Raw genomic sequence first — 26,973 nt, forward strand, 5'->3', positions numbered from 1 at the left:
AGCAGATGTGATTAAGTTAAGAAGTTTGAGATGGGGAAATTATTCTGAAATATCTCAGTGGACCCAATGTAATTATGAGTGTTCTTGCAAGAAGGAGGCAGGAGATCAGTGTGAGTAGAAAGAGAAGTGACAGCGAAGCTAGAGGCCGGAGCAATGTGAGAAAGGGGCCATGAGCAAAGGCATGCAGACAAACTCCAGACGCTTAAAAGAGCACAGATTCTCCCCTCAGAGCCTCCAGCAGGAACCAAACCAGCCAACACCCTGATTTTAGTCTCATAAAACTCATGTTGAATTTCCAACCTCCAGAACTGTGAGAAGAGATTTCTGTTGTTTCTAAGGCACTAAGTCTGTAGTAATTTGTTGCAGCAGCAATAAAAAGTGAAAACAGATTTTGGTATCTGGAAATGGGATGCTGCTGTGCCTACAAATGTGGATGTGGCTTTGGAATTGGGTAATGAATAGAAGGTTAAAGAATTTTGAGGAGCATGAGAGATTCCCTTGAATAGACTGCTGGCAGATATGTGGATATTAAAGGTGCTATAAGAGAGGGCTCAGAAGGAAGTGAGCAGTATGATAGAGAAAATCCAAATCATAAAGAATACTTAAATTTTCATGAAAAAAAACTGTTGACGAAAATATGGATGTTAAAGTGGCTGCGTCTAAGGGCTCAAAAAAAATGGCGACATTTCACTGAAAACGGAGGGAAAGGCATCATTGTCACATAGTGGCAGAAAGCTCAGCTGAAGTGTTTCATGGGATATGATGAAAAAAATTATAAACATTGAACTTAGATATTTATCTGAGAAGATTTCCAAACAAAGTGTTAAAGGTGAAGTCTGGTTTCTCTTTGCTGCTTACAGTAAAATGTGAGAGGAAATAGATAAATTGAGAGAAGAACCATTAAACAAAATGGAACAAGTACAGACATAATGATTTCAGAAATGTTTAGCCTATCCAGATTATAAAAGAAACCAAAATGAGGAGATTCTCTGAAGATAAATTTAAGGGTATTGTTATAATGCCTTTTTCTAGATCCTTGGAAGAGACAAAAGGTAACAATATTCAGTCACACTGAAGGCTCTTTGAAGTAATTAGTTGTGTGAGTCATGGGTCCCCTCAGCCATCTCAGCAGAAGCCAAAAATAGAGAGGAGATTATCCAGAAAAAGACCTGTGGAGAAATATCTTGTCTAATGAAATAAATCCCTGAGATATAACAGGAGACTCACACATTTCTTGAGGATGTTATGCCAGTAGAAATACTCTTTCTCAGCCACTGGGGATCCTATTAGTTTGTGTAGAAGCAGAAAAGCAGCCCAAATTTGTTTTATTGTTAATATTTGTTTTTTTTTTAAATTTTTTATTTCAGCTTATTATGGGGGTACAAAAATTCAGGTTATATATATTGCCCATGCCCCCCCATCCCCCCGAGTCAGAGCTTCAAGCATGTCCATTCCCCAGACAATGCGCATCACACTCATCATGTAGGTATACACCCATCCCCTCCCTCCATCCCCCACCTCAGTCTGATACCCAATTGGTGTTATTCCCAAATGTGCACTTAGGTGATGATCAGGGAAACCAATTTGCTGGTGAGTACATGTGGTACTTATTTTTCCATTCTTGGGATACTTCACTTAGTAGAATGGGTTCCAACTCTCTCCAGAAGAACAAAAGGGATTCTATATCACCTATATTTCTTATAGCTGAGTAATACTCCATGGTATACATATACCACATTTTACTAATCCACTCATGAATTGATTGGGTTGTTTCCACATCTTTGCAATTGTGAATTGCGCTGCTGTAAACATTCGGGTACAGGTGTCTTTTTTATAGAATGACTTTTGTTCTTCTGGGTAGATGCCCAATAATGGGATCGCTGGATTGAATCTGGTCTACTTGAATCTGTTTAAGGTATCTCCACATTGCTTTCCACAGGGGTTGCACTAGTTTGCAGTCCCATCAGGGGTGTATGAGTGTTCTGTTTCTCCGCATCCACGCCAACATGTGTTGTTTTGGGACTTTTTGATAAAGGCCATTCTCACTGGAGTTAAGTGATATCTCATTGTGGTTTTGATTTGCATTTCCCTGATGATTAGAGATGTTGAGCATTTTTTCATATGTTTGTTAGCCATTCTTATATCTTCTTTTGAAAAATTTCTATTCATGTCCTTTGCCCACTTTTTGATAGGGTTATTTGATTTTTTCTTACTGATTTTCCTGAGTTCTAAATAGATTCTTGTTATCAGTCCTTTATCTGATGTGCAGTATGCGAAAATTTTTTCCCATTTTTTAGGTTGTCTGTTTACTCTCGTGACTGTTTCTTTGGCTGTGCAGAAGCTTTTTAATTTAATCAGATCCCATTTATTTATTTTTGTTGTTGCTGTGATTGCCTTAGGGGTCTTCTTCATAAATTCTTTGCCTAGGCCAATGTCTGTAAGAGTCTTTCCTACATTTTCTTCTAGAATTCTAATAGTTTCGCACCTAAGGTTTAAGTCTGTTATCCACCGTGATTTGATTTTTGTGAGAAGGACCTCTATAGGGAGAACTACGAAACACTGAGGAAGGAAATTGCAGAGCATGTAAATAGGTGGAAAACCATACCATGCTCGTGGATTGGAAGAATCAACATTGTTAAAATGTCTATACTGCCCAAAGTGATCCACAGATTCAATGCAATCCCTATTAAATTACCAACATCATTTTTCACAGATATAGAAAAAATAATTTTACTCTTTGTATGGAACCAGAGAAGACCCTGTTTAGCAAAAGCAATTTTAAGCAATAAAAACAAATGGAAGGTACTAATTTGCCAGACTTCAAACTATACTACAAGACTGTGATTATTAAAACTGTTTGGTATTGGCACAAGTTCAGGGACACAGACCAGTGGAACAGAAAAGAAAATCCAAATATAAAACCATCCTCATATAGCCATCTAATCTTTGACAAAGCAGACAAAAACATCCTCTGGGGAAAAGAATCCTTATTCAATAAATGTTGCTGGGAAAACTGGATAGCCAAATGTAGAAGACTGAAACAGGACCCACAGCTTTAACCTCTCACAAAATATTTATTTTAGGAGCAGTTCAGCTTTGTGAGAAAGCAGGCCACCATCAAAATTATAATATTCCACTATATGTATAGAATGGTAATATTCCAAGGAAGAAAAGGAAAAAAAAAAAACATTATTATGCCTTCTATTAGAGCATTTTTCTTTTCTGTCCTGAATCCCAAGCTCCTTGGGAAAAAGATGTGAAAGAAGGAGGGTGGAGAGCTGTGACCATAGGCTTCTTCTCATCTCTCTGCAATCATCCTTGCTAGGGAAGCCTATGCTGTTTGAACACCAGCTAAACACAAATTATTCCACGATAAGATCTCCAGCCTAAACCACTCCACTGAAATTCATACACAGACACCTAATTGCTTACTGACAAAGTCCACCTCAATCCTGCACATATTTCTCAGATTTAGTAGGCCCAAAGCAGAAATTGTCTTTTTTGTCTACAAACCTACCCTGCTCTGGTGTTTGCCATGTTGGGGAAAAGCACCTCCATCTATTCAGTCACCAAAACCAGAGACCTGAACATCAGAGTCAACTCCCCTTTCTCCCTCACCCCTCACATCTGATTCCCCACTGAGATCTGCTCATTCCACATGTGTAGTGTGCCTTAAATCCACACTTTCTTCTCCATTCTCTGTGCCACTAATTGTAAGCCCCAGAAAATCCTCCTTTGAAGTATTTCACTATCACTGAAAGATTCTTTTGACCTATGTTCTCACCACCTCTAGTCTACCCTTTATGCAAACACTAAAACTTATCTTTTGTTTTTAAATTAGAATTGGGGGGGATGTAAATAAAATTCAAATACAGTCTCATTGTGATATACCTATATCTATGGACACACACAGAGTGGTATACTAAATAAAGTTCCTTACATTTCCCCATTCCACTGTAATGAGTGTCCTCTCAGACCTTTTCCTATGCATTTATGTACATATGCACCTATACACATTGCTGGTTACACATAAAATGGAATTATATTTTGTGTCTCAATTTATATATTGGTGTATTAACAATGTCTTGGAGATCATTTCTTGTTAGTATATATATTAAGATCTAACATTTATTTAGCAATTACTGTGTGCTACATACTGTTCTAAGTACTTGAGATGTATTATCTCACCAAATTCTGGCACTAGCTCTATGTAGTCAAATTGTTATTAGTATCACCATTTTATGCATCATAAAACAGATGCATAGAGAGGTGAAACAGCTTCCTCAAAATTCATAGTTGGGGAGCAATGGAGGAGGGATTAAAAAATAGACAACATGATTCCAGAACTCACATTCAATCATTTCATGGTGATATCTAATTTAAACTAATACATTCTTTTATTAAATGTTCCAGAAGTAACTTTTGAACATATGCCCCATGCTAAGAACTGAGGATAGAGGGCCTGAGAAGAGATTCAAGGTCCCTGCTCCTATGAAGCTTACATTCTAGCAGGATAGCACCCATAATATGTTTGTACTGTAATTTTAAAACATTTTTTATACTGAAGAACATTTAGAATTTTTTTAAAACAATAACATAATGAATGTTATTGTACAGCATATGTATTGTGTGCGCCTAAGTGAGTATTTCTATAGGACAGATTCCCAGAAACAGAATTGTTAATATGACGAGTATGCACATGTAAAATATTGATATGTGTTGCCAAATTACCACCTAAAGAAAGGGTACACCAATGTTTACTTCCATAAACAATGTATGAGATGCCTGTTTTTTGCAGTTTTACCATTTTATACTTGAGAAAAATGTGCATTCTTGAATCATTCATCTTTAATCATGGGTAGAAGAAAAAACATACACCTGTTAGGTCAAGTTAGTTAATTGTGCTGTTCTGATCATTGATAGCCCTTCTGAATTATAAAAATTATAAAAAATCCTCAACAAAATTCAAAGAATATTTGTCATACAAATCATATCTGTCCACATGCATCCTAGAAGTAGTAATAAAAAGTTAAATAGAAAATGCATTCATATTTGGAAATTTTAAAAACACTTCTAAATATGCCATGGGTTAGAGAGAAATCCTATTAATAATTTCAAAATGTTTAAATATTTATACATATGTGATAATATACTATATATGAAAATTTGTGGGATACAACTTTAATAAAATGTATAGTCTTAAAATATGTATATTAGAAAAGAATGTATCAAAATTACAAGCTAAGCACCCATCTTAAGAATTAAAAATAACAGAATAAATTCAAGGGAAATAGTGAAAAGGGATACTAAAAATAATAGAGAAATCAATTAAAAGGAAAAGTATAATAAATAAAGTCAACAAAGTCAAAAGTTAGTTCTTTGAGAAATCTAACAAATTGACAACCACTATCAAGACTACTCAAGAAAAAAGACGCTACAAATATTATAAATGAAAAGAAAAATATGACTACAGATAAAATAGAAATTTAAAAGATAATACAAAGACTTACCTATATTGCAGAATATAAAGTCAATTTATATTTCTATATAAAAGTAATCAACAAACAGAAAATATTAATAGCATGAAAGAATCAAGTAGGTAAGAAGGTTTTTCTTTTTAATTTTTTTTTCCAGGTTGAAACATCGGAAGCTTTGTAAGTAAGTGTGCTTCAGACGCTTGAAAAAAGCAAAACAGTGTATAGAAATTCACACTGTGAACTTTTATCCAAGAAGGAACACAGGAGCTCAACAGAAACAGTGAAACTCCGAATACTTTGAAAGGAACGGCACAGGTGAGTCCAATGGAAAACTGAGTCTTCAGATGGTGAGTCTTCAGAGCCAGAAAGGAGAGAGAGACTTTCTCTGTGATACACATCCCACTGGAGAGGCATGTTAACCAGGCCACGCGGAGCTCCTTGATCCAAGCCAGTACTGGAAGTGACTTGGTGAGTAGTGAGGAGTCTGTGGAGAGTGGCATCAGGAAGTGCTTTGCATGCGCTCCCAGACCCAGCACCAATAGAAGGAAGACATTCCTGATCTTAACTCATAGGGGACCTTGTGGAAATCTGCCAGACAATTCTGGCAGTGATCACAGACAGGGAGAGGCACCCAACTGAGATCTGAGATCTAATCTGGAGCAGAGACTAATCCCACAGCCAGAACTGAGAGGCAAGCAGGGAGTGGGATCTTGCCTTGGGCATGGTAATTAGGCACCCCCACTTCGGAGAGGGCCAGGAGAGGTGTGGCTTGGGAACTGCGGTTTCTATCCCTGGCAGGGAGTTTTGAAGCCTGGGACAATTTTGTGATCTGAGCACTAACTGCTTGGGACTCAGCTGTCTGTTTTGTCCTCCTGCCAGTGGCAAGCCCTGCAGGGTCAAGGGCATGGGAGCTGAAAGGTCCCACTACTGCCTGCTGGGCTGTGGAGCCTGGACCGGCTCCTCTCTCCCCTTGCAGGCTCTTTTGTATGGCAGAGGCCGTTCCACTCCTCCTTGGAACATTGTCCCAGCAGCCAGGGAATTGCCCTCTGACCTCCCATTGGTGCCCCCATTCGTGCAGGCTCTTAGGGAGCCAGAATGTGGCTTGTCCGAATGAGCCCCCACCTGGCTTTGCCCGCCCTACCTGTCTTGGTGGCAGAGCACAGGACAGGGACCCATGGGGAGTTCCATGGCCCCGCCCATCACCTGGAACATCAAGTGATTCTACTAGTTAACAAAGGTCAATCATAAATCCCATGGCCACCACCGCAGTGCACACTCTCTTGCTAGCATCACCTACTGCCAGAATATCAATCTGCACAGCCCATCACATCTACTGAGACAACTGCACAGTATTCAGGAAGGAGACACCTGTTACATGACCTTAGCTACCACCATGACCCATGCCACCCAGGCTACTCCAGAGGCTTTGAGCCCATTCACCCACAGGGTACACTACTACTACAGCTAGTATTTGACAAAGCCACCACACTAAGACTATTTATAACCAGGGAAATCTTACAGAATCTATGCCACACCCCTGCCACCCCCATCATGGCTGGCACTGTGCCCACTACTGGGGGACCTGAGGGCAGGGTAGCCTAGTCCCGCTCTGCCTAGCTTCACCCCACTTTGGGGCTGAGAATAGAGCCAAGGCCACAGTGCATCTGACAGATCAGTCCTTGGCCTGAGGCATCAGAGAGCTTCTCCAGATAAACAAAGATTAGATATATACCCTACTACTACTACCTCAGCTGACTCTAACCTATAAATGTCACCTACTGAATTGCACAACCCAGTACAAAATCTGTTAACACAAGTGCACAGCACTTGGGAATGAGATAAGATTCTTGGGATCTCTGTCTCTCTGTCTCCACAGAAGGCCAAGAGCCTATTCACATGCCCAGTACACTGCTACTACAACCAGCATTTGAGAAAACCACCACACTAAGGCTATCTATAACCAAGTAATTTATACAGAGCCTTGGTATCCTGAAAGCACCCAGAAGCAAAGCCAAAAGATCCTATTCAACATAAATTGTAGTCATATACCCAAGGGGGAAAATAGTTCCATCTAAGCAAAAGTAAATTTGAAAATAGGAAGTGACAGTTTCTTCAGTTGAAAAGTAATCAGCATAACAATTCTGGTAGCATGAAAAAACAAGGTGTTATGACAACCCCAAAAGGTCACACCAGTTCTCTAGCTATGGATCCTAACCAAAATGAAGATTCTGAAATGCCAGATAAAGAATCCAAACTATGGGTTGTAAGGAAGTACAATTAGCTCCAAGATAATATGAAAACCAACATGAAGAAATCAGAAAATCAGTTCAGGAGATGAACAAGAAATTTACCAAAGAGATGGATATTTTACTTTTTTTTATTTTTTTTTATTTCATCTTATTGTTATGGGGGATACAGAATTTCAGGTTACGTACGTTGCCCATGTACCACCTTTCCCCCCAAGTCAGAGCTCCAGGCGTGTCTGTTCCCCAGATAGTGCGCGTTACACCCATCATGTAGGTATATATCCCTCCCCTGCCCACCCCCCCCTTCCCGAGATAGCACCTTCAAGCGTTACCATTCCCCAAACGGTGCGCAATGCACTCATTGTGTAGGCATACACCCATCCCCTCCCCCACCCCCCACCTCAGTCTGATATCCGATTGGTGTCGTTCCCAGATGTGTATTTAGGTGATGATCAGGGAAACCAATTTTCTGGTGAGTACATGTGATGCTTGTTTTTCCATTCTTGGGATACTTCACTTAATATAATGGGTTCCAACTCTCTCCAGGAGAACCATAGAGATGTCGTATCTTCATTATTCCTTATAGCTGAATAATATTCCATGGTATACATATACCACAGCTTACTAATCCAATCATGTGTTGATGGGCATTTGGGTTGTTTCCACATCTTTGCTATTGTGAATTGTGCTGCTATAAACATTCGGGTACATGTGTCTTTGTTACAGAATGACCTTTTTTCCTTTGGGTATATGCCCAATAATGGGATTGCTGGATCAAATGGCAGGTCTACTTGAATCTGTTTAAGATACCTCCATAATGCTTTCCACAGGGGTTGCACTAGTTTGCAGTCCCACTAGCAGTGTATGAGTGTTCCTGTCTCTCCACATCCACGCCAACATGTGTTGTTTTGGGTTTTTCTGATAAAGGCCATTCTCACTGGAGTTAAGTGATATCTCATTGTGGTTTTGATTTGCATTTCTCTGATGATTAGGGATGTTGAGCATTTTTTCATATGTTTGTTAGCCATTCTTATATCTTCTTTTGAGAAGTTTCTATTCATGTCATTTGCCCACTTTTTGATAGGGTTGCTTGATTTTTTCTTGCTGATTTTCCTGAGTTCTAAATAGATTCTTGTTATCAGTCCTTTATCTGATGTGTAGTATGCAAATTTTTTTCCCATTCTGTAGGTGGTCTGTTTATTCTCGTGACTGTTTCTTTGGCTGTGCAGATGCTTTTTAATTTAATCATGTCGCATTCATTAATTTTTGTTGCTGCTGTGATTGCCTTGGGGGTCATCTTCATAAATTCTTTACCTAGGCCAATGTCTGTAGGAGTCTTTCCTACATTTTCTTCTAGAACTCTGATTGTATCACGCCTAAAGTTTAAGTCTGTTATCCACCGTGATTTGATTTTTGTGAGAGGTGAAAGCTGTGGGTCCTGTTTCAGTCTTCTACAAGTGGCTAACCAATTCTCCCAGCACCATTTATTGAATAGGGATTCTTGTCCCCAGAGTATATTCTTTCCTGCTTTGTCAAAAATTAGGTGACTATATGAGGATGGTTCTATATTTGGATTTTCTGTTGTGTTCCACTGGTCTGTGTCCCTGCACTTGTGCCAGTACCAGGCAGTTTTAAGAACCACGGCCTTGTAGTATAGTTTGAGGTCTGGCAAATTAATACCTCCCATTTTGTTTTTTGTTGCTTAAAATTGCTTTTGCTATACGGGGTCTTCTCTGGTTCCATACGAGGTGTATAATTATTTTCTCTACGTCTGTGAAGAATGATGTTGGTAATTTAATAGGGATTGCATTGAATCTGTAGATCACTTTGGGTAGTATAGACATTTTAACAATGTTGATTCTTCCGATCCACGAGCATGGTATATTTTTCCATTTATTTGCAAGTTCTGCTATTTCTTTTCTCAGTGTTTCATAGTTTTCCTTATAGAGGTCCTTTACCTCTTTAGTTAGGTATATACCTAGATATTTTATTTTCTTTGTTGCTATTTTGAAGGGTATTGAGTCTTTAATTTGGTTTTCCGATTGACTGTTATTGGCATATATAAATGCCTCTGAATTGTGTATATTAATTTTTTAGCCAGAGACTTTGCTATATTCGTTAATCAATTCGAGGAGTCTCATGGTTGAATCCTGGGGGTTTTCCAGATATAGCATCATATCATCAGCAAAAAGTGAGAGTTTGTTCTCTTCCTTCCCTATTTGGACTCCCTTGATTTTGCTCTCTTGCCTGATAGCTCTCGCAAGGACTTCCAATACTATGTTGAAAAGTAATGGGGACAGTGGGCAGCCCTGTCTGGTTCCAGTTCTAAGTGGGAGTGCTTTCAATTTTTCCCCATTCAGAATGATGTTGGCTGTGGGTTTGTCATATATGGCTTCTATCATTTTTAGGTAGGTTCCATCTATGCCTATTTTGTTAAGTGTTTTTATCATAAAAGGATGTTGAATTTTGTCAAATGCTTTTTCTGCATCTAATGAGAGCATCATATGGTTTTTGGTTTTGCTTCTATTTATGTGGTGAATTACATTTATAGATTTACGTATGTTGAACCACCCCTGCATCTCTGGGATGAAGCCCACTTGGTCGTGGTGGATTATTTTTTTGATAAGTACTTGGATTCGATTTGCTAGTATTTTATTGAAAATTTTTGCATCTATATTCATGAGGGAAATTGGTCTGTAGTTCTCTATTTTTGTTGCGTCCTTTCCAGGTTTTGGTATCAATGTTATATTGGCTTGGTAGAACGTATTGGGGAGAATTTCATCTTTCTCAATATTGGAGAATAGTTTATGTAGGATGGGCACCAGTTCTTCTTTGTATGTATGGTAAAATTCAGGTGTGAACCCATCTGGACCAGGGCTTTTCTTTTTGGGAAGGTTTTTTATTGCTGTTTCGATTTCAGTTCTTTTTTTTTTTTTTTTTTTTTTTTATTATATATATATTTTTTTTTCAATTTAGTTTTACAGAATCAAAGAGTCTAACAGTATATCTTGTTAGATACAGTATGTCCTCATAATGTATACATTATTTCTTGTACAATGATATGAAATAATATGGGAAATATTCATGATAAATTATTAAGTGAACAGTGCAAGTTAAAAATAATAGTTTCATATTTTTTTCCCCACCCCCCCTTTCCCGAGTCAGCACCTTCAAGTGTTACCACTCCCCAAACGGTGTGCAATGCACTCATTGTGTAGGCATACACCCATCCCCTCCCCCACCCCCCACCTCAGTCTGATGTCCAATTGGTGTCATTCCCAGATTTGTATTTAGGTGATGATCAGGGAAACCAATTTTCTGGTGAGTACATGTGATGCTTGTTTTTCCATTCTTGGGATACTTCACTTAATATAATGGGTTCCAACTCTCTCCAGGAGAACCATAGAGATGTCGTATCTTCATCATTCCTTATAGCTGAGTAATATTCCATGGTATACATATACCACAGCTTACTAATCCAATCATGTATTGATGGGCATTTGGGTTGTTTCCACATCTTTGCTATTGTGAATTGTGCTGCTATAAACATTCCGGTACACGTGCCTTTGTTATAGAATGACCTTTTTTCCTTTGGGTATATGCCCAGTAATGGGATTGCTGGGTCAAATGGCAGGTCTACTTGAATCTGTTTAAGATACCTCCATAATGCTTTCCACAGGGGTTGCACTAGTTTGCAGTCCCACCAGCAGTGTATTAGTGTTCCTGTCTCTCCACACCCACGCCAACATGTGTTGTTTTGGGTTTTTTTGATAAAGGCCATTCTCACTGGGGTTAAGTGATATCTCATTGTGGTTTTGATTTGCATTTCCCTGATGATTAGAGATGTTGAACACTTTTTCATATGTTTGTTAGCCATTTTTATATCTTCTTTTGAAAAATTTCTATTCATGTCTTTTGCCCACTTTTTGATAGGGTTGCTTGATTTTTTCTTGCTGATTTTCCTGAGTTCTAAATAGATTCTTGTTATCAGTCCTTTATCTGATGTGTAGTATGCAAAAATTTTTTCCCATTCTGTAGGTGATCTGTTTATTCTCTGGACTGTTTCTTTGGCTGTGCAGAAGCTTTTTAGTTTAATCATGTCCCATTCATTTATTTTTGTTGCTGCTGTGATTGCCTTGGGGGTCTTCTTCATAAATTCTCTGCCTAGGCCAATGTCTGTAAGAGTCTTTCCTACATTTTCTTCTAGAATTCTGATTGTATCATGCCTAAGGTTTAAGTCTGTTATCCACCGTGATTTGATTTTTGTGAGAGGTGAAAGCTGTGGGTCCTGTTTCATTCTTCTGCAAGTGGCTAACCAATTCTCCCAGCACCATTTGTTGAATAGGGATTCTTGTCCCCAGAGTATATTCTTTCCCGCTTTGTCAAAAATTAGGTGACTATATGAGGATGGTTCTATATTTGGATTTTCTGTTGTGTTCCACTGGTCTGTGTCCCTGCACTTGTGCCAATACCAGGCTGTTTTAAGAACCACGGCCTTGTAATATAGTTTGAGGTCTGGCAAATTAATACCTCCCATTTTGTTTTTATTGCTTAAAATTGCTTTTGCTATACGGGGTCTTCTTTGATTCCATACAAATTGTATAATTATTTTCTCTATGTCTGTAAAGAATGATGTTGGTAATTTAATAGGGATTGCATTGAATTTGTAGATCACTTTGGGTAGTATAGACATTTTAACAATGTTGATTCTTCCGATCCACGAGCATGGTATATTTTTCCATCTATTTGCAAGTTCTGCTATTTCTTTTCTCAGTGTTTCATAGTTTTCCTTATAGAGGTCCTTTACCTCTTTAGTTAGATATATACCTAGATATTTTATTTTCTTTGTTGCTATTTTGAAGGGTATTGAGTCTTTAATTTGGTTTTCCGATTGACTGTTATTGGCATATATAAATGCCTCTGATTTGTGTATATTAATTTTGTAGCCTGAGACTTTGCTGTATTCGTTAATCAATTCCAGGAGTCTCTTGGTTGAATCCTGGGGGTTTTCCAGATATAACATCATATCATCAGCAAAAAGTGAGAGTTTGATCTCTTCCTTCCCTATTTGGACTCCCTTGATTTTGCTCTCTTGCCTGATAGCTCTCGCAAGGACTTCCAATACTATGTTGAAAAGTAATGGAGACAATGGGCAGCCCTGTCTGGTTCCAGTTCTAAGTGGGAGTGCTTTCAGTTTTTCCCCATTCAGTATGATGTTGGCTGTGGGTTTGTCATATATGGCTTGTATCATTTTTAGGTAGGTTCCATCAATGCCTATTTTGTTAAGCGTTTTTATCATAAAAGGGTGTTGAATTTTGTCAAATGCTTTTTCTGCATCTAATGAGAGTATCATATGATTTTTGTTTTTGCTTCTATTTATGTGGTGAATTACATTTATAGATTTACGTATGTTGAACCACCCCTGCATCTCGGGGATGAAGCCCACTTGGTCGTGGTGGATTACTTTTTTGATAAGTACTTGGATTCGATTTGCTAGTATTTTATTGAAAATTTTTGCATCTATATTCATGAGGGAAATTGGTCTGTAGTTCTCTATTTTTGTTGAGTCCTTTCCAGGCTTTGGTATTAATGTTATATTGGCTTGGTAGAACGTGTTGGGGAGAACTCCATCCTTCTCAATATTGGAGAATAGTTTATGTAGGATGGGCACCAGTTCTTCTTTGTATGTATGGTAAAATTCAGGTGTGAACCCATCTGGACCAGGGCTTTTCTTTTTGGGAAGGTTTTTTATTGCTGTTTCGATTTCAGTTCTTGATATTGGTCTGTTCAGGTACTCTATTTCTTCCTGGTTGAGCCTGGGAAGACTATGTGTCTCTAAAAATTTGTCCATTTCCTCCACGTTCTCCAGTTTGTGTGCATAAAGATTTTTGTAGAATTCATAGATGATATCTTGTATCTCTGTAGCATCGGTTGTGATTTCTCCTTTCATGTTCCTAATGGAGGTTATTAGAGATTTTACTTTTGTGCTCTTGGTTAGTCTAGCCAGAGGTGTGTCTATTTTGTTTATCTTTTCAAAGAACCAACTTTTTGTTTTATTAATTTCCCTTATAGTTTCTTTGTTGTCCTTTTCATTTAGTTCTGATTTGATCTTAGTAATTTCTCGCCTTCTGCTGGGTTTGGGATCGTTCTGTTCTTCTTTCTCCAGCTCTTTGAGTCTATTCGTTAGGTTGTCTATTTGCATGTTTTCTGTCTTTTTGATATAGGCATTTATGGATATGAATTTTCCTCTCAGGACTGCTTTAGCTGCATCCCATAGATTTTGATAAGTTGTATCTCCATTGTCATTTAATTCGAAGAAATTTTTGATTTCCATCTTGATTTCTTCTTTTATAGAATAATTATTCAGGAGAAGGTTATTTAGCTTCCATGACTTTGAGTAAGAGTGAGGGTTTCTGTTTGTGATCATTGTTACTTTTATTCCGCTGTGATCTGAGAAGATGCATGGTATAATTTCTATTTTTTTGAATTTTTGAAGACATGATTTATGTCCTAGGACATGGTCAATCTTAGAGAATGTCCTGTGAGCTGATGAGAAGAATGTATATTCTGTGGACTTTGGGTAGAATGTCCTATAGATGTCAGCCATGCCCATTTGTTCTAGCATTCTATTTAGGTCCATTATGTCTTTGTTTATTTTCTGTTTAGAGGATCTGTCCTGTACTGTCAGTGGGGTGTTAAAGTCTCCAGCTATTACAGTATTATTATCTATCATCTGGTTCAGATCTAGTAGGGTTTGCTTTATAAATCTAGGTGCACCTAGGTTGGGTGCATATATATTGAGTATAGTCATGGCTTCTTGTTGAATTGTGCCCTTGACCAGTATGTAGTAGCCATTTTTGTCTTTTATTATTTTTGTTGGTTTGAAAGCTAAGTTATTGGAAATTAAGATTGCCACACCAGCTTTCTTTTCGTTACCGTTAGCTTGAAATACCGATTTCCATCCTTTTACTTTCAGTCTAAATGCATCTTTGCTCGTTAGGTGGGTTTCTTGGAGACAGCAGACACTTGGCTTGTGCTTTTTTATCCATTGGGACAGTCTATGTCTCTTGAGCGGGGAATTCAAGCCATTCACATTTATTGAGAAAACTGATAAGTGAGACGGTTTTTTGTTCAGCTTGTTGGGTAGAACTTCATTGCAATGTTTTCTCTCCTGAGCCATTGTGGTATCTGGAATTTGATCTTTAGCTCTTGAGTAGTTTTACATTCGTGGATCTTTCTTGCGATTTCAGTTCTTGATATTGGTCTGTTCAGGTACTCTATTTCTTCCTGGTTGAGTCTGGGAAGACTATGTGTTTCTAAAAATTTGTCCATTTCCTCCACGTTCTCCAGTTTGTGTGTATAAAGATTTTTGTAGAATTCATAGATGATATCTTGTATCTCTGTAGCGTCGGTTGTGATTTCTCCTTTCATGTTCCTAATGGAGGTTATTAGAGATTTTACTTTTGTGCTCTTGGTTAGTCTAGCCAGGGGTGTGTCTATTTTGTTTATCTTTTCAAAGAACCAATTTTTTGTTTTATTAATTTCCCTTATAGTTTCTTTGTTGTCCTTTTCATTTAGTTCTGATTTGATCTTAGTAATTTCTCGCCTTCTGCTGGGTTTGGGATCGTTCTGTTCTTCTTTCTCCAGCTCTTTGAGTCTATTCGTTAGGTTGTCTATTTGCAGGTTTTCTGTCTTTTTGATATAGGCATTTATGGATATGAATTTCCCTCTCAGGACTGCTTTAGCTGCATCCCATAGATTTTGATAAGTTGTATCTCCATTGTCATTTAATTCAAAGAAACTTTTGATTTCCATCTTGATTTTTTTTTTATAGAATAATTATTCAGGAGAAAGTTATTTAGCTTCCATGACTTTGAGTAAGAGGGAGGGTTTCTGTTTGTGTTCATTGTTACTTTTATTCCACTGTGATCTGAGAAGATGCATGGTATAATTTCTATTTTTTTGAATTTTTTAAGACATGCTTTATGTCCTAGGACATGGTCAATCTTAGAGAATGTCCCGTGAGCTGATGAGAAGAATGTATATTCTGTGGTCTTTGGGTGGAATGTCCTATAGATGTCAGCCATGCCCATTTGTTCTAGCATTCTATTTAGGTCCATTATGTCTTTGTTTATTTTCTGTTTAGAGGATCTGTCCTGTACTGTCAGTGGGGTGTTAAAGTCTCCAGCTATTACAGTATTGTTATCTATCATTTGGTTCAGATCTAGTAGAGTTTGCTTTATGAATCTAGGTGCACCTAGGTTGGGTGCATATATATTGAGTATAGTCATGGCTTCTTGTTGAATTGTGCCCTTGACCAGTATGTAGTAGCCAAGGAGATGGATATTTTAAAGTAAAACTAAACAAAACTTCTGGAAATAAAAAATTCATTGAAGGAATTAGAAAATACAGTTGAAAGCTGCAAAAATAGACTAGACCAAAGAGAAGAATTTCAAAACTTGAAGACAGATCTTTTGAATTAATCTGGTCATATAAAAATAAAGAAAGGGAATTTTTAAAAATGAGCAAAGCCTTACAGAAATGTGTTATTACATAAAGTATCTGAACATACAAATCATAGATATTCCTAAGGGAGAAGAAAGAGAAAAAATTTTGGAAAAACCTATTTGACGAAGTAATTGAGGAAAATTTCCCCAGTGTTGCTAGAGATTTAGACATCCAAATATAAGATGCTTGGAGAAATCCAGGGAAATATACTAAAAAAAGGACGTCATCAAGACATGATCATCAGACTATCTAAAGTCAATATGAAAAAAATTTCTAAAATCAGCAAGAGAAAGGTGTCAGAAGAAATCTTACAAGCCAGAAGAGATTAGAGTCCCATTTTCAGACTTTTTAAAGGAAAAAACTATAAACCACAAATTTTTGTATACCTATAGGATAAGCTTCAGAGTGAAGGAAAAATAAAGGAAATGGAAAGGAAAAAAATGGAAACCAAAAGTGAGCAAGAGTAGCTATTCCTATATAAGATAAAACAGACTTTAAATGAGGAACAGTAAAAAAAAGACACAGAAAGTCATTAAATAATGATAATAGGAATTCAACAAGAAGATATAACAATCCTAAATATATATGTATCCAACACCATAACACCCAGATTCATAAAACAAATATTGCTAGACCTCAGAAACAACATAGACAAAACAATAATAGTGGGAGATATCAACACCTCACTGACAGCACTAGGAAAAATGAGACAGAAAATCAACAAACAAACACTGGATTTAAATTGGACTTTAGACCAAATGGACCTAAAAGATATTTACAGAACATTCTATCCAACAATTCCCAATATCACAGGTAATATTCTCCAAGATAGAACATATGTTAGGCCACAAAACAAGTCTCAAAAAATGTTTAAAAATCAAAATAATATGAATTATCTTCTTGGACTGCAGTGGAATAAAACTAGAAATCAATTCCAAGAGGGACTTTTGAAACTGTATAAAAAATGGAAATTAAACAACCTGTTCCTGAATGATATTTGGGTCAACAACAAAATTAAGACAAAAATAAAAAAAAATTAAAATGAATGAAAATTCAGATACAACATACAAAAACCTCTAGGATATAGCAAATGCAGTGCTAGGAGGGAAGTTTATGGCATTAAAAGCCTACATTGAAAAAATAGAAAGATCACAAATTAACAACATAACATTGTACCTGAAGGAACTAAAAAACAAGAATGAACCAAACTCAAAGCTAGCAGAAGACAAGAAATAACGAAGATCAGAGCATAACTAAATGAAATTGAGACCAAAAGTTTACAAAATATCAACAAAACAAAAAGTTGGTTATTTGAAAAGATAGACAAAATTGATAGAATGCTAGCTAGACTCAACAAGAAAAGGAAAGAGAGAATAAAAAATACAATCAAAAATGACAAAGGAGACATTACAATTGATACCACAGAAATACAAAAAATCATTGGGACCACTATGAGCAACTCTATGCTCACAAACTAGAAAACACAGAGAAAATTGATAGGTTCCTGGAAAGATATAACCTCTTAAGATTGAACCGTAAAGAAATAGAAATCCTAAACAAACCAATGAGTAATGAGATTAAATCAGTAATAATAATAATAAAAAAAAATCCCAACCAAAAAATGTCCAGGGACAGATGGAGTCATTGTCAAATTTTACCACGCATACAAAAAATAAAAAAAGAAAAAAAGAACCTGGAAGCAACCCCACTGAATCTGTTCCAAAAAAATCAAGGAGGAGGGAATCCTCCGTAACTCATTCTACATAGCCAATATCCTGATAACAAAGCCAGGCAAGGACACACACAAAAAAGAAGAAAACTTCAGACCAATAGTCCTAATGAACATAGATGCAAAAATCCTCAACAAAATACTAGCTAACTAAATCTAAAAATACATCAAAAAGATAATTATTTTCCCCAGTGTATGTTTTTGTCTGCTTTGTCGAAGATTAGATGGCTATATGGGGATGGTTTTATATCTGCATTGTCAGTCCTGTTCCATTGCTCCATATCTCTGTTCTTGTGCCAGTACCATGCTGTTTTAATTACTATAGCCTTGTAGTATAGAGTATAGCTTGAAGTCTGATAAATTGACACCTCCCAATTTGTTCTTTTTGCTTGAGATTGCTTTTGCTATACAGGGTCTTCTCTGGTTCCATATGAAGCATAGAATTATTTTTTCTATATATGTGAAAAATTATTTTGGCATTTTAATAAGGATTGCATTGAATCTGTAGATCACTTTGGGTAGTTTAGACATTTTAACAATGTTGAATCTGCTGATCCATGAGAATGGTATGGTTTTTCACCCGTTTATGTCCTCTGCTACTTCCTCAGTGTTTTGTAGTTCTCCCTGTAGAGGTCTTTCACCTCCTTAGTTAAATATACTTCTAGGTATTTTATTTTCTTTGTTGCTATTGTGAAGGGTATTGAGTCTTTGATTTGATTCTCAGTTTCACTGTTGGTGGCTTATAGGAATGCTAGTGAATGGCCATTACTAAAAAGTCAAAAAATTAATAGATGTTGGCAAGGATATGGAGAAAAGGGATCTCTTATACAGTGTTGGTGAGAATGTAAATTAGTACAATTTCTATGGAAAACAGTATGGAGATTTCTCAAAGAATTAAAAATAAAACTACCATTGGATTGAGGAATTCCACTAGTATTTGTCTACCCAGAGGAAAAGGAATCATTATATCAAAAAGATACTTGCACTCATATATTTATAGCAACATTATTCACAATAGAAAAAATATGGAATCAACCTAAGTGTCTGTCAGTGGATGATTGGATACAGAAAGTGTGGTGTATGTATGGAATACTACTTGGACCCCCAAAAAATGTAATCATACCATTTGCAGCAACATGGATGGAACTGGAGGCATTATCTTGAATGAAATAACTTAGAAACATGAAGTCAATTGCTGTGTGTTTTCTCTTATTAATGCAAGTGAAGTGATGTACACACATGGACATAGAGAATGGTGGACATTGGAAACTCGAAAAAGTGGGACAGTGGGAGGCTAGGGGAGTTTTGGGGATGCAATATTATTTAATAGGTGCAATGTACACAATTCGGGTGATGGTTACACTGGGAGCTTGGACTTCACCACTATACATCATATCCATGTGGCAAAACTGCACTTGTACCTTCTAAATCTATGAACATTTTTTAAAGTAGGTAAGAATAAATATAAAGTGTCATACACTAAAAACTATTAAACATTAATCATGAGAAATTTTTAAATACCTAAATAAACAGAGGGATATGTCATGTTCCTGAAGACTCAATACTGGAAAAAATTTAAATTCTCCACAGACTTATCCACACAATAAATAAACTACAATTAAAATCCCATTAGCATATGTGTGTGTTTGAATTGACAAGATGATTTGAACATTTATGCACCAAAGAGCCAAGAAGAGCCAAAACAATACTGAAAAAGACCAATACTGAAGAATTCTTACAGTCAAATATATCATTCACTTTAAAGAAACAGAAAAATTAAGATAGGATGAACAATAGAACATATGTCACAGAATAAAGGGCTCAGCAAGAGACTCATACGTATACAAGCACTTGCTTTATAGAAAAGGTGCCACTGTAGGGAAGTGGGAAAGAATGATCTTTTCAACAAATGGGGCAGGAACAATTGAATACCACATAAGAAAATTAAATCCAGACAATATCCCATACTACTTCTATACATATACACAGAGAGGATTTCAAGTGGATTACATATATTAAATTTAAAAAGGTAAAACAATAAAGTATCTAGAAGATAATTTAGAAAGATGTCTTTAAAATCTTGTGTTACACAAAAATGTTTTTATAAAGTCACAGGGAAGGAAAAACCATAAAGAAAAACAATTGATAAATTGGTCAAATTAAAATGAATAGGAAATTCTGTTCCTCACAAGACATCGTTTAGGACAGTGAAAGGGCAAGCAATAGAGTTGGCAAAGATATTTTCCAAGTATATATGTGATAAAAAAATTTGTGTCTAGAATGTATTTTTTAAAATTTGACAAGAAAAAGGAAGACAGACTAAAGACTTAAACACACACATGTCACAAAAGACATCCAAACGACCAATAGGTATATACAAAAGGTTCAATATCATTAATCATAAATAATTAAACAACAGTGTCGTACTACTACACACCACCACTAGAGTGGTTATCATGGAAAATACTAAGAGTAAAAGTGTTTACTGGAATGTATTACAACTGTACTAATGAGAATTTAAGTTGGTACAAGCAGTTTAAAAAAATGTTTGAACATGCTCATATCCTGTGACCTAGTAATTCTATTCCAAAAGGCATGTATAAGAATGTTCTGGGACAGTTTATATGAAATAGAAATTATAGGTTCTTGAAAGTTTGATGGAACTCATTCCCAAAATGATCTGAACGTGATGTCTAGAGATAGATAATTAACGTCCTTTTAATTTTCTTCTATTTAACAAATAGCCAAAACTGGAAGCAACTCAAATGTTCATCAAAAATAGAATGAATAAATACATTGTGGTATATTCACACAATCAAATAGTACACTACACACTAATAAAAAATGAATAAATTGTAACTACATAATATAACATAGATAAACTCTTACCTTAAGACACAAAAGCATATACTATGTGACTCGGTATTTATTCCTACAAATAAAATCTTTCCACCTTGCTCTTACTACTACCCAGAGGTGGAATAGAGAGAGACAGACAAGCTTCTAGATGTGGACTAGGAAGAACACCTATTCAGGGCTGTCAGTGACATGTGACATGCCAGGAGGTTCCTCCTGCCACTCTCAGGAGCTTCTCCTGAAGTCACATATTCAGAACCAATGCTGAAATAAACTTGGCATTATATTTGATACAAAAAATATCTAGATAAAATATATACAAGGGTATTCTAGTGCTGGCATACAACAGTTAAATTTTATTTATAAAAGTTTTACTTATTATGTTAGAGAACAAAGCAATTAGGTCTCTTACTCATTATGTTACTTATTACGTTGCTTATTATGTTAGAAAACAAAACAATCATGATATACAATCTTTCACCTGTCCTGACTACCACATCTGAAGCAATCAGGAATCAGGCACATGCAGAGGACACTGCGGGTGCTCAATTACTATTTGTTAAAAGATAAATAAATGAATTAATAAATTAATGAATAAAATTATTAAAAAGTCAGGCAGTTCATTTACAATTATGAAATGTAGGCAATGAGGCTCACAAAACCCATATTATTGAGGGTGAGGATGGTTGGAGGAAGACATAGAAAAGAACTATATTTTGAAGATATCAGCTTTAAAGTTAAGCATAATTTATCTTTAATAACTACCAATGCATTCAGATTATTTTTCCTAAATGAAATATAAAAGAAAATAGATGTGAAATGAAAAAAAATAATAGTATTAGCCTGAGGTAAACATAGTTAAATGAAATTATAAAGAAAATAGTTAAAACAATAAGATGATGACATTTCATTCAAGTATAATGGAAGAGCTTCAGTGAAAATCTTAGGAAGTTGAGGAACAAAAGCTTACTACATATAGTGGCGATAATTTTAAGAAAATGCTAGACTGGCCTAACTCAATGTCTGTGTTCCAGTAAATGAACCATTAGTAAAAGCAGAATCATTATCTACTAATTTGTCAATCATTGGAATACATTAGCCAGTGGATGGATGTTAGGCAAACATAAAACAAAGTACTGTGCAGCTAGCAAATTTAGCTAGCAAATTCCACTGTGGATCTCCAAAATAAGAATAAAATTAAAAAAAAAAAATACATCTTCAGACTGATTTTTTTAAATGGTAGGGATTTTCACTTTCAGAAAGAATGAGGAGTTATCCTCTATTGCTTTTATATGGACTTATGTTCCATCTATGCCTATTTTGTTGAGTTCTTGACATAAAAGGGTGCTCAATTTTGTCAAATGTTTTTTTCTGCATCTACAGAGAGGATCATATGTTCTTTGTTTTTGCTTCTATTTATGTGGTAATTCACATTTATAGATTTGCGTATGTTGAACCATGCTTGCATCTCTGGGATGAAGCCCATGTCATTGTAGTGGCTTATTTTTTTGATGCATAGCTAAATTTGGTTTGCTAGGATCTTATTGAGAATTTTTACATCTATATTCATAAAGGGTATTGGTCTATAGTTTTTTTTTTTTTTTATGTCCTTTCCTGACTTTAGTATCAAGGTGATATTGGCTTTGTAGAATGAGTTGGGGAGGATTCTTTCCTTCTTTATGTTATGAAATAATTTCTGCAATGTAGGTACCTGTTCTTTATAGGTCCGGTAAAATTTGGCTGGGAAACCATCTGGTCTGGGAATTTTTTGTTGGGAGATTTGTTATTGCTGCTTCAATTTTGTTAGTTGATATTGGTCTGTTCAGGAATTCTGTTTCTTCTTGCTTAAGCCTAGGGAGGTTGTTGTATTTTCAAGAATTCATCCATTTCCTCAGTGCTTTCAAGTTTATGTGTATAGAGATTTTTTAAGTATTCACAAATGATATTTAGTGTTTCTGTGGCATCGGTTATAATATCCCCTTTTTCATTCCACAGTCAATATCATACTGGATGGGGAAAAATTGAAAGCATTCCTGCTTAGGACTGGAACTAGACAAGGTTGTCCACTGTTACCACTTCTGTTCAACACAGTGCTAGAAGTTCTAGCCAGAGCAATTAGGCAAGAGAAGGAAATCAAGTGCATCCAAATGGGGAAAGAAGAAGTCAAACTATCACTCTTTGCTGATGATATGATCTTATATCTATAAATCCCCAAAGATTCTGCCAAGAGACTCCTGGAATTGATAAATAAATTCAGCAAAGTCTCAGGTTACAAAATCAATGTACACAAATCAGTAGCATTCTTATACACCAACAACAGTCAAGCTGAGAATCAAATCAAAGACTTAAAACCTTTCAAAATAGCAACAAAGAAAATAAAATCCCTAGAAATATATTTAACCAAAGAGGGTAAAGACCTCTACAGGGAGAAACTATGAAACATTGAGGAAGGAAATCATAGAGGAGGTAAACAAATGGGAAAACATATTATGCTCATGGATTGGCAAAATCAATATTGTGAAAAATGTCTATATTACCCAAAGCAAATTGCAGATTCAATGCAATCCCCATTAAAATACCAATGTCATTTTTGGTAGATCTAGAAAAAATAATTCTATGCTTCATATGGAACCAGAAAAGACCCCATATAGCAAAAGCAACCTTAAGCAAAAAATAAAAAAATAAAAAAAATAAAAGAATCAGGAGACATTACTAGACATCAAGCTATACTACAAGGATATAGTAACCAAAACAGCATGGTACTGGCATATGAACAGAGATGTAGACTAATGGGTCAGAACAGAGAACCCAGATATAAAACCATCCTCATATTGCCATCTGATCTTTGACAAGTAGGCAAAAACATACAATGGGGAAAAGAATCCCTATTTAATAAATGGTGCTGGGAAAATTGGACAGCCATATGTAGAAGACTGAAACAGGATCTACACCTCTCACTACTCACAAACATTAATTCACGATGGATAATGACTTAAACCTAAGACATGAAACGGTAAGAATTCTGGAAGAAGAGGTTGGAAAAACTCTTATTGATATCAGCCTAGGCAAAGAATTTATTAAAAGACCCCAAAGTCAATCACAGCAACCACAAAGATAAATAAATGGGGCCTGAATAAATTAAAAGGCTTCTGCACAGCCAAGGAAGCTATCGATAGAGCAAAGAGACAACCTACACAATGGGAGAAAATATTTGATTGCTATACATCTGATAAAGTGCTAATAACAAGAATCTACAAAAAAACTCAAGCAAATTGCATTGCAAGAAAACATCAAGCAACTCCATTAAACAGTGAGCAAAAGATATGAACAGAAGCTTTTCAAAAAAAAGATAGACTAATGGCCAAAAAACATATGAAGAAATGGCCAACATCTCTAACCATCAGGGAAAGCAAACCAAAACCACAATGAGATATCACCTAACTCCTGTGAGAATGGATTTTATCAAAAAGTCCCAAAACAATAGATGCTGCTGAGGATGCAGGGAGAAAGAAATATTTATACACTGTTGATGGGACTGCAAACTACTTCAATCCCTATGGAAAGTAGTATGGAGATATCTCAAAGAACTAAAAGTAGACCTATCATTTTATCCAGCAATCCCACTACTGGGAATTTACCCAAAGGAAAAAAGATATTTTACAAAAAAGACACTTGCACTTGAATCTTTACAGCAGCACAACTCATAATTGCAAAGATGTAGAAACAACCCAAGTGCCCATCCTTACATGAGTGGATTAATAAAATGTGATATATGACCATGGAGCACTACTAAGCCATTAAAAAAAGGTAACAACCTGGAGAGAACTGGAACCATCCTCCTAACTGAAGTATCACAAGGATGTAAAAATAAACACCACATGTACTTACCATTAAGTTGGGACCAAATGATCAACACTCATGTGTACATGTGGTAGTAAAATTCAAGGGAAATCACTCAGATGAAAGGTGGTGGAGGGGATGGATAAATACACATGTAACAGGTACAATGCACACTCTCTGAGTGATGGACACACTTATAACTTTGACTCAAACTGTACAAGCGTAATTCATGTAACCTAAAATGTTTGTACCCCTGTAATATTCTGAAATTTAAAAAAAAAAGAATGAGGAAAGTCACAAGTTACCATTGCTTACTTTCTAACAAAAACAACCTAGATAAGCTAAAAAATCATGATTTTTTCCAAACATGTCTAAGACCTTAGGATGCAAATAAACCTGTATCAACTAATTTCCAGAATATGACATTTCATTCTTAGGAATGGAGCAATCTATGACCATTTTTATCCCTTCAGACGTAGTGTAAAGGAAGAATCTACTGTGTACAAAGATAAAGAGAAACAAGAAAAAATTTTAAAACTTTTAACAATTCCATGTTGGATGATATGATAAATTGAAATTTTAAAAAGCCCCAACCACAGAGCAAGTCTGCACTCATCTACCAAATATTTGCCCTGATATTTCACTGAATGCATTGGATAGTATTTTGAAAATGCATGGGATAGTATTTTGAAGGCTGAAGGCAGGCAGGAGAGTGGAGATAAATTCCCCCAAGGCACTTCAGGCCTTTGTCAAATGCACTGTATTCAATCTTCCAAGGCTGGAGTTAGGGCAACAGGAGAGCTCTTTCTAGGAACACAAAGGTAGGAACAAGAATGGAGAATAAAGAAATTCCTCAGCAACCCAGACAGCAGATGACAAAGAATTAGGCTGTAATTAGGAGTGACACATAAGTGGTTTAGAAAGCCAGCAGCAGTGGTATAAAACATAAAGAGATTTCTAGATTCTCACATATTCTCAGATCCCAAGCCCTCTAAAAGAGAAATTCCACATCCCATTATCAGAACATTCTGTGCCAATGGTAAACTCAATCTAATTAAAGCTACAACAGAACTCAGACCTACCTCAAATGCAGATTAAATAAACAAAGCCCCCAATACCAGAAACCCTATTAAAAAAGATGCAAGCCATTTTTGAGGAATAAAAATTATTTAGTTTTCTACACACACAAAGTTCAGCATAAAATTGGAGATTGTGACACACAGAAGGAATTAAGAAAATGTGATCATGGTAAAGTGAAGATACTCTTAATAGAAATAACTTCACAGAAGGACCAGATGTTGGAATTATCAGAATTTTGTTTAAATAACTGTGGTGAATATATTAAAAGATCTACTGTAGAAGATAAATAGCATACATGAATAGATGGAAAATTTTAGCAGATATGTGGAAACTATAAACTATTTGAACCAAATGAAACAGTAATGAAAATATAATACCAGAAATAGTATTTAATTTAATGAAATGAAAAGCAGATTGGACATTGCAGAAAAAATAATCAGACACCTGCATACAAGTCAATAATTTAATCAAACCAAAACATTAAAAGGAAAAAACCTGAAAAGAAAATAAAACAGAGCAAGATCTTTGGGACAATATCAAAAAGTCTGCATATGAATAATTGAAGAAGCAGAGGTAGAGATAAGAGAGAACGGTGTAAAAGAAATACTTAAAGAGATAGTGACTGAGAATTTATCAAATCTTATAAAAGAAATCAACCCAGGAATCTAAAAATCAACCTCAAATAAACCTCAAACAAGATAAGTAAAAAAAAAAAAAAAAAAAAGCACACTATATCATACCATGGTCAAAGTGCAAAACACCAATGGACAAAGAGAATATCATAAAAATAGCCAGAAAAAATGCTTTGTACATATAGGAGACAGTGGTGAGTGATGACTCATTTCTAATCAGAAACAATGTGGTCTAGACAGAACATCATCTTTTAAAGCCTGACGGAAAATAAAATTGTCAATCCTAAACCAAAATTATGTGTTCAGTAAACATAGTATTAAGGAAGAAAAGTAAAATAAAGACACTTAAAACAAATAATAGGTGGAGGATTTTGTCAACAACAAACCTACACTACAAGAAATATTGAAAGAATTTCTTCAGAATGAAGAGAAATAATAGTAGGTAAATGTCCGAATTTTCAAGAATTGATAAAGAGCACCATTAAGTGGGATTTTCATCACATGTATGTTTGTGTGTATGTGTATACACATGCACAAACGTATATATGTATATGTATATACACACACACAAACATTTCTCTAAAACATCATTGACTGTTTAAAGA

The sequence above is a fragment of the Eulemur rufifrons genome, chromosome 7 (assembly GCF_041146395.1).
Source record: "Eulemur rufifrons isolate Redbay chromosome 7, OSU_ERuf_1, whole genome shotgun sequence".
Classification (NCBI taxonomy): Eukaryota; Metazoa; Chordata; class Mammalia; order Primates; family Lemuridae; genus Eulemur; species Eulemur rufifrons.